Source organism: Euprymna scolopes, chromosome 26 (assembly GCF_053919585.1).
Source record: "Euprymna scolopes isolate OS-2025 chromosome 26, ASM5391958v1, whole genome shotgun sequence".
NCBI classification, from domain to species: domain Eukaryota; kingdom Metazoa; phylum Mollusca; class Cephalopoda; order Sepiida; family Sepiolidae; genus Euprymna; species Euprymna scolopes.
The window spans coordinates 7,075,663-7,086,396 of NC_136507.1; the positions used below are offsets into that span (position 1 = coordinate 7,075,663).

At 28.3% G+C, this 10,734-nt stretch overlaps 1 protein-coding gene across 4 annotated transcripts in view; it reads right to left on the bottom strand.

The window, feature by feature from the left end:
- The window catches only part of LOC145247910 (innexin unc-9-like), a 457,239-nt gene that overhangs the window by 146,196 nt on the left and 300,309 nt on the right, over positions 1-10,734 (bottom strand). The gene's annotated exons all lie outside the window — the stretch shown is intronic.

A 10,734-nucleotide genomic window follows, 5' to 3' on the forward strand; every position in this document is an offset into this window, starting at 1 on the left:
TTCGGTTGACTGATTTGATTGCTGCGTTAAATGGTGGAGTCATTGTCATATCTTGACGCAAACCCTCGTATGTTTTTGTTGCAACAGCTGCATTCGATGAAGAATTAATTATGTTGATCGACTGTGAGTAAATGAGGCGCCAACTTTCTCAGTGTCAAATATCCTGTAAAACTAGTAAATACACTGATTTCGAATATCTCTCTTTTACTACCTCTCGTAATTTCACGTTACGATAATCGAAAACAAGTTTTTGGACGTTTGTGTGTTTTTAATGTGATATTTAAGCTAGCTGAGAATTCAGTATCATTCGTATTTGTACGACGGCAATTAAATAAGCATGCCATTTCTTAACCGTTTTTTTTTCCGACGAAGAAATATTCAAATATCACTTATCAATTCATGTATTTGCAGTGTTTTTCTTAATATGAAGAGTAGGTTTACTTAAAAACTGTAATTTGTAAATTAATGATTCGCATCGGTTCAGAATTTGACCCGGGCCATTTGAAAGTGAGTATTTAGAAAACCTGTACGCATTTTTATTAGTGGCACTATCTATTTATCTGGGACTTATTGTTTACAAGTTACAACCAATTTCAGCTATTAACTAAAAATAAAAAAAAATACTTTTTCTAATTCTGTTTTAATTAAATATATGTTTTCCAGGTTATATATATATATATATATATATATATATATATATATGTGTGTGTGTGTGTGTGTGTGTGTGTGATTTTATAATATATATATTTAATCTTATATGTAATATATTTTTATATAAGTTTGATTAAAGTTTTGTATACGAAAACAAAAGTAACCGCAATTAAGTAGATACTAATCGTACAAAATGAGATTTTAACTAACAATAAGGATATATCTCTATATTAACAAAATTGTAATGAGTATTCCCTTCCGGAAAAAAATATTGTTATAGCTTTATAAACGCATACGTCACATATAAATTCGATATGGTCAGATTGATATCTTTTGTCATTTTTGCGCGTATTATTATTCACTTTCACCTGTTAGATTTCCTACAACATACAAATTCTAAATTAATCTATGGTAGCACAAAGTTCACTCGCTAGCAATTTTCTCCTCTTACTCTCCTCAATGTAACTGAGAATTCATCTAAATTAGGCACAACTGTTAACAAGAGCACCTTCGTGTTTAGTTTTATTTTCATGCATATAACAATAATCCATACGCCAACAAGGCTAAAAATAAGGATTCCACATTGCGAAAGTTTCGCTCGGTTTTTATTGACTTTTAGCATTTCTTGAAAATAAGGAATAACAGAAGAAGCGATTATCGAATAGTGAGAACACGCTTGTACGAACAGCACTCAACATCCTCGCTAAGGAACATATAATTAAGTTAGTGTGATTCCAATAGGAACGCTACTTTCCAGAAAACCTAGCTTTCATGAATGTTTTTTACGTGTATGTCTACATTAGTAAAATAGTACAGCATTTTATTCTCAATCCACTTGTCTTTCATTTTTTGTTCATTCATTGCCTTAAATTCCTTGCTTTTACGAGTTTACTCTCTTGCAGTTTTTCAAATTCTGACACGTTATTATAAGCTTTTATAATCAAATTATCAAATCCTTTTGTTACACTCCCAAAGCTACTATCACAATAGGTACAAGTTGTACCTTCTTCAACTTCCACAATCTTTTTATCTCCATTTTCAAATATTGCTATTCTCATTTCCTTATTCTTCCATCTTCACATCAGCTGGCACTGCTATATCAATAATTATTGGCTTGGGTTACTTTTTTTCCAACAAGACTAAATCTGGTCTACTTGCTTCACTCACATTATTACATTCCATATTCATATTCCACATTGATTTCACATTATCACTCTCCACCCCTTCTCGAAGATGCTCGCACAATTTTTCACTGCATTCCAACCCTCTTTTCTTGCATATATCTCAAATGACCTTTCTCAAAATATTGTCATGCCGCCTCTTGTATTCCTTTTGACCTTACTTTTCATAACTACTGACGAGGTGTTGTACATTCTCACCTTTCTGTCCACATAAGACACTTTCAGCCGTTTTTTGATACTTTACATAATTTGGCCTTAGCATACGTGCCGTGCAGGAGCACTGCACGGCACGTATTTGAGCTTCTGTACAAACCTTTTAGTCACATTTTGACAACCATAACCAGGTTTGTCCCTTGTTCACTGCCTTGCGTAGAACTCTACTGAACTTGCCATGAAATTTCTTCTCGATTCAATTGTCTTTCATTATTTGTTCATTTAATGCATTAAATTACTTGATCCTTGTTTCTTGCAAGTTTGCTCTCTTGCAGTTTTTCAAATTTTGAGACACTCTTTATAAGCTTTTCCTTATAGATGGTGATGTAAACTTTCAAATTATTTTCTTCTTTTACACATCGTTTTACACGTATCATTCCTTGTCATTCCTATTTTCTTTTCATATATAGCCTATCGATATCACATTTTAGTGAAAGAACTTATTCATCGTTAACTTAAGTGTAGTATACTACACTCTAATCCTGTCCTCCCTTGCATCTTCTTTGTCATCCCTCTGATTTTGATATATTCCATTCTATTTTTGTTTTTCGGTAGTGCTCCTACTATTTGTGGTGTTAGCTTGACTTTCTTCATCTTACACATCTCTTTAAAATCTCTGGCCAGTTCCGCTTCTCTCTTTTTGGTATTCACTTTGTGGTGTGCTGTAACAGCGAAACTTATGATTTGGCAAAACTTTTCATTCTTTTTAACTATTAGGACATCCGGTTTTATTGCTTGGATATGTTTATCTATTTGAATATCCATGTCACATAAGATTCTGTGACTTCCGTTTTTAAGTACTGCTACCAGTTTGCGCTTGTACCATTTGTTAAAATGCAGTTGTGTGCATACTTCCTAGTGTACTGCCGTCCCTACTTGATCTTGTCTATAGTTATATTCTTTTTGGGCTAATTTGCTGTACTCGCTTATTGTGTGGTTTATTGTTTGGTCTCTTTATTCACGGAGTTTGCATTCACTGTTTTCTTGTATCTTGTCGATCTTTGGTTTGAATTAGTTTATTCTAATAGCGTTAGAATCCGCCCCTGCCATAAAGTGATAGTAACCACTTTAATAAACACTGACCACCATTGATGGCGGTGCCCACCACTGGATGACAGTGCCCGATATCTGAAGACAAGCAATTTGCATAACAGTGTCGAACAGTGTAAGCCCGAGTCCAGAAGTGACAGTAACGAGAGTCAATTTTATTTCAGCGCAGTTAATGGTTATAATTGATAACTGCAGAGGAAGCCATTGCTCGTCAGTAAACGCATACTACAGCCTTAATTTCATTTCAGAACAGGCCAATGGGAGCCGATACTGCTCAATGTCGCCGCTGATTGACACGGTATGCTAGGAATCGACAGTAACAGTTGTAAATGCTGTCAAGATTTACCAGTAAACGCCAGTAAATGTCTCAATACTCCCCAAAACAGGCATCAACTGACAGCCAGTAGATGCTAGTGCCCGACAGTTAAAGAAAGACTATTTCAGTTAGGAACATTCCAATGGAAACCGACACAATTATGGCCGCCATAAGTTCCAGTTGAAAAGACAGCAAGAAAATATCGGTAACAGTCAGTAAAAGCAAGTAATCGCCCAAACCAGTACTAATCGTCAGTAACTAACAGTGATGACGGTCACAGCCAGTGGCTTCTGCTAACAATCACGGCCAGAAAATGCTCGACAGTGGAAGCCAGATTGTTTTATTTGTGTCATGGCCGCCAGTGCCCGCTATTTTCCAGGACCAGAAGTGGCCCCCACTTATAACCGTAGTTTAATTTGTTTTTGATGGGAGTGATACTTTTAATTCGGTCTATGCTACGACCGAAATCATGTTTTGATTTAAGTTTATTTGTAACAATATTTTTGGAAATTAACAAAAATCGAATTTGGTATCACCAATTGTATTGGAATCGGAAATTGAGAACAAAATGTGCAAAAATTGGAATCCTCCAATGAAATTCTATGTTTATGTTTAATAGATGAGAAAATGGGGGGTGAACCAAATCATTTCTCCTTTTCTTTTACGAAATATAGATTTTCAGTTGTTGACTTGTTCCATAATTCCTGAGGTTATTGTGTTACCACATTTTTTAAAAAAATATTTCGTATATGTTTTTGTTTAGAATAAATATTTTTCATTGGGATATAGTTTACTAATACTGGGGTTGATAATATTTTATATTCGTTTAATTATATTATTCAGTTTTATGTTTAGAAACAAACAGTGTTCATCTTTTGGTAAGTGCAGCTAAATACTAATATGGCGAATCATGCACGTATCTAATGATTAAACACAAAGTAAGGGAAGAACTATAAATGTTAAAAGATGGTGAGATTGTATAGCAATAAAAGTCAAATTATTGTTATGTTATTTATTATGCTATGTTACTTATTATGTTATGTTATTTATTGTTATGTTATTTATTATGCCATGTTATTTATTATTTTATGTTACTTATTATGTTATGTTATTTATTATGTTATGTTATTTATTATGCTATGTTACTTATTATGTTATGTTACTTATTATGTTATGTTATTTATTATGTTATGTTACTTATTATGTTATGTTATTTATTATGTTATGTTACTTATTATGTTATGTTACTTATTATGTTATCTTACTTATTATGTTATGTTATTTATTGTGTTATGTTATTTATTATATCATGTTACTTATTATGTTATGTTATTTATTATGTTATGTTACTTATTATGTTATGTTATTTATTATGTTATGTTACTTATTATGTTATGTTATTTATTATGTTATGTTATTTATTATGTTATGTTATTTATTATATTATGTTTTTATTATGTTATGTTAGTTATTATGTTATGTTATTTATTATGTTATGTCATTTATTATGTTATGTTACTACATTATGTTATGTTAATTATTATGTTATGTTACTTATTATGTAATGTTATTGATTATGTTATGTTATTTATTATGTTATGTTATTTATTATGTTATGTTATTTATTATGTTATGTTATTTATTATGTTATGTTATTTATTATATTATGTTTTTATTATGTTATGTTAGTTATTATGTTATGTTATTTATTATGTTATGTTATTTATTATGTTATGTTATTTATTATTTTATGTATTTATTATATTATGTTTTTATTATGTTATGTTAGTTATTATGTTATGTTATTCATTATGTTATGTTATTTATTATGTTATGTTACTTATTATGTTATGTTATTTATTATATCATGTTACTTATTATGTTATGTTATTTATTATGTTATGTTACTTATTATGTTATGTTATTTATTATGTTATGTTATTTATTATGTTATTTATTATGTTATGTTATTTATTATATTATGTTTTTATTATGTTATGTTAGTTATTATGTTATGTTATTTATTATGTTATGTCATTTATTATGTTATGTTACTCATTATGTTATGTTAATTATTATGTTATGTTACTTATTATGTTATGTTATTTATTATGTTAGGTTATTTATTATGTTATGTTATTTATTATGTTATGTTATTTATTATATTGTGTTATTTATTGTGTTATGTTATTTATTATATTATGTTTTTATTATGTTATGTTAGTTATTATGTTATGTTATTTATTATGTTATGTTATTTATTATGTTATGTTACTTATTATGTTATGTTATTTATTATATCATGTTATTTATTATGTTGTGTTATTTATTATGTTGTGTTATTTATTATATTATGTTATTTATTATGTTGTTATTTATTATGCTATGTTATTATTGTGTTGTGTTATTTATTATGTTGTGTTATTTATTATGTTATGTTATTTATTATGTTGTTATTTATTATGTTATGTTATTTATTATGTTATGTTATTTATTATGTTATGTTATTTATTATGCCATGTTATTTATTATTTTATGTTACTTATTATGTTATGTTATTTATTATATCATGTTACTTATTATGTTATGTTAATTATTATGTTATGTTATTTATTATGTTATGTTATTTATTATATTGTGTTATTTATTGTGTCATGTTATTTATTATATTATGTTTTTATTATGTTATGTTAGTTATTATGTTATGTTATTTATTATGTTATGTTATTTATTATGTTATGTTACTCATTATGTTATGTTATTTATTATGTTATGTTATTCATTATGTTATGTTATTCATTATATTGTGTTATTTATTATGTTATGTTATTTATTGTGTTATGTTATTTATTATATTGTGTTATTTATTGTGTTATGTTATTTATTATGTTGTGTTATTGATTATGTTGTGTTATTTATTATGTTATGTTATTTATCATGTTATGTTATTTATTATGTTGTTATTTATTATGTTGTTATTTATTATGCTGTGTTATTTATTATGTTGTGTTATTTATTATGTTGTTATTTATTATCTTATGTTATTTATTATGTTATGTTATTTATTATGTTGTGTTATTTATTATTTTATGTTATTTATTAGTTTGTTATTTATTATGTTATGTTATTTATTATGGTGTGTTATTTATTGTGTTGTGTTATTTATTATGTTATGTTATTTATTATGTTGTTATTTATTATGTTATGTTATTATTATGTTGTGTTATTTATTATGTTGTGTTATTTATTATGTTATGTTATTTATTACGTTGTTATTTATTATGTTATGTTATTTATTCTGTTGTGTTATTTATCTTGTTATGTTATTTATTATGTTGTGTTATTTATTATGTTGTTATTTATTTTGTTATGTTATTTATTATGTTATGTTATTTATTCTGTTGTGTTATTTATTATGTTATGTTATTTATTATGTTGTGCTATATATTATTTTATGTTATTTATTATGTTATGTTATTTATTATGGTATGTTATTTCACCGCTAACTATCAAAGCAGAAAATATTACCCCAGTAACACTCCTTCGTTGTCATAGAACAATGCGTTGGCATCTTTTATTGCTCATCATGTAAACAAACAGTATATACAAATCCGGATTGTTCCCTTGATTTAAATACTATAAGAATAATTCATAGAAAATGAAGACAATAAATTCGAGTCGCTTAACTATCGTCTTAATAGAAAATTAGCGACGGATAATAATTTCATTTTATGTTTATAAAGAAACTGTGCACGAATACTTATATTTTGTTACTCCAGACAAAATTAAAGATGGCGATATGGAATAAAAAGTAAAAAAAAAATTGTTATCAACTAAAACTTTTTAAATAATAAATGCATAAATAAATGCATTATTTTTTTTATTCTGACTAATACATTTTTGTACGCGTCTTGTCGAACTCAGGAATATTAATGCCTAGCTTGGGAAGCTGTATGGAATTTAATAAATTGTTCTATTCGAAAACCTATACAAGTTTCCTAGTTCAACAAGGCACACCTAAAGAATATTGGAGGTTAAATCGTACATAACATTGTGAAAATAACATAGAGATGAGAAAAATAGTCCGAATATTTGAAAATGTAAATTCTTATTTCGTAATTCCGGAAGAGTTAATATTCACTTAAAACATTTTTTTTTTCAAATTTTAAATAAATAGCGCAATGAAGAAATGTTTTTTTTTGGTCAATGATGTAATCTGATTTATTGCCGTTTAAGTTATTATTGAAAGATGTTGTTTTCTACTAATAGATAATAATATTTGTATTATTTACCAATAGATACAGCAGTAAATATATAGTGTTCATATTTGTAAACAAATGGACGGTACGTGAATTGATTATTTACATTTACAAATGAACATGGGTTCAAATGAAACCTTTATTAATGTTAAGTTTTATCTGAATTAATAAGCAAAGAACATATGTACTATATTCAACAATTCTTAATTATGTGATATAGGTTTATTAATTTTATTGTTACAATCGTCAACAAAAGATTAAAGACGGTTGATCAGTTTTGACGAAAATCTGCTAAATCTAATTTTGAAATTTATCGAATAATGTCTCCGTGGAATTCGAAAACAATATTTTGAGATTTACTGGATGAACAGGTGATTGATAGAGTAGTTCATGTACGCACAAAAACAATTGAGTATATGTTGCATAATGGATGACCCTATATCAGATAGCAATTACATCAGCTAGTGTTAATCCTGACAAGGGTCGAACAAAGTGCAAATAGAAATGACACAAATTTTGGGAAATAAACCGGCCCCCACGAAAAATGACTGGTAGATATGCCATGCAAGATCAGGTGAGGTTAAACATGTCAAAGTAAAAGAAAGAGACGTCAAGATACGATGCATGACGCCACAGATATTGATGTTGACAAATAATATAAGGTTCAGAGTAGTTTGCTAATTGTCCATGCGCGAAAGAGATCAGCAATAATGTTGTAAAAACGAAAACTTTGATAATCGCCAAGAGCGAAAGATCTTTGTTCTCTGTCTCTACCCATTTATTCTTAAAATGATAGTTAATTTGTTAAGAGCTTATTAATCTCTCTCACGTGTGAAGTGGTTCTCTCTAGTTTAATTTTAATGCAAAACTTCAAACGAACTTCTTAGCTTTCTTTTCAACATATCTTAAAACGTTGCATTTGTATAGCTCAACTGATGAGGAATCACAGACCGGAAAACATAACAGACAAAATGAATCAATGCAGAAATCCCTGGACGAAAATGCGTTGTCAAAGATAGTAAAAGAAATGGGCTGGCAAGAAAAAGATATGTTCCACATGTGCATATCTATAATGGACATTTGAAGGTGTCATTTTAAGTAAATAAAAACACTTATTAAAGAACAAAACGGACAAATGTAAATACAACAGTTGTACTGATATATATAAAATGGCGTTTTGGTAATCCAAGGGAGGTCACTCTTTTACCTCGTCATCATTAAAACATTAACGATAAAAAGGACCTTTTGAAAAAGTAAAAGGATCGCTATGAAAAATCTAGTGAATTATTCCTCGCACTACGCCTTCGTACATTAGAAAATTAATGAAAATTCGCAGATAAACTTTCAAAGGAATCACGCAGATGGACATCCAAGTGGAAGTAAATTATTCTTTCGATAGAAACGAGAAGGAGTATGAAATGGTAAAGGGGGAAGGTAGAAAATAGTACACACGCTCGGAAAGAGAGGGAGAGAGAGAATAGGGAAAATGAAAAGAGGAAAGAAGGAAAAAGTTAAAATAAAAGGAAAAGATTTAATGACAGCTTTTATGAAAGAAATGTAGACAGAAAAATAAAAGTAACGGGCAGGTCGTTCCAATGATAATCGAGATAGAAGAGAAAGGACAAAGAATAAATGCAAGTCTAATGGAAAGATTAAAAAGAAACAAGGAAAAACAAACAAACAAACAACAAAAAAACAAGACATGTAAGAGAAATATGCAGCAAGGAAGAAGGAAAGTAAAGAAGACAGATATTAAGAGAACAGTCAAGAACACATATTTATACAAAATATTGATGCGAAGGAAATAATTTTGTAATAGACAAAAATATAGGTAGTAAAAAAATGAAAGAAGTAAACCATATATTTATAAAGATGAAATAAATAAAAAAAGCAGAGAGAGAAAGAGAGGACGAAGAGAGAATAGTGGAGAGAAGTAATAATAATAATATGAGATAAGCAGATTATTTTAAGCTAATTAATGAAAATGAGTAAACTACTAAAAGAGGAAGTGAAAGATAAGAAAACTTAAACATACACGCATATATATATATATATATATATATATATATATATATATATATATATATGTGTGTGTGTGTGTGTGTGTATTAATCATTATTTGTTATTAATGATTTAGAATACTATATATATATATATATATATATATATATAAACAAACACACACATATACATATACGTGCATCTATTTCTCTCTCTCTCCTTCTCTCTCTCTCTCTCTATATATATATATATATATATATATATATATATATGTATATATATTGTTTTTAAAATATGATTATCCATTGACACGTATTTCGTCGTCTACGACTCATCAGAATGGCTGAATTTAACGACATTGAGTCGTAGACGACGAAACACGTGTCAGTTGCTAATTATATTTTAGAAACAATATATATGCCGCTCCGCATTTTGGGGTACCAAATTGGTAAAGGGAAAAAATATTGCGAACTCGCATTTAGATAAAAATGCACTTATGTATAAATAATTGAACTCATTCAAAAAGTACCCCCAACAAAAGAAAAAAAACCCAAAAACAAAAAAAATAAATAAATAACACACACACACACACACACACACACACACACACACACACACACACACACACATATATGTATATATATATATATATATATATATATATATATATATATATATAAAGACAGAGGAAGATTGAAGGGGTAGAAAAAGAGTGAAACGAGATAGGAAAGACATGTACACAGAGAGACAAATACAGAGAAAGAGAGGAGGAGATTCTTATAGGCAAACAAACTGTTTTAATGACGAACAGACAAACCTATCAACAAGTAGATAAATAGATATAAGGTCTCGATAAAGGAGGAACAAATGTGGAAAACGCAGTGAGGAAAGAAAGGCTACACAGTGCGTTTATATACAAAGATTAAGGAATAAATTAGAGAAGCTGAACGACGGCGACAACGAAGAAATAGAAGAAGAAGAAGAAGAAGAAGAAGAAGAAGAAGAAGAAGAAGAAGAAAAGAAGAAGAAGAAGAAGAAGAAGAAGAAAAGAAGAAGAAGAAGC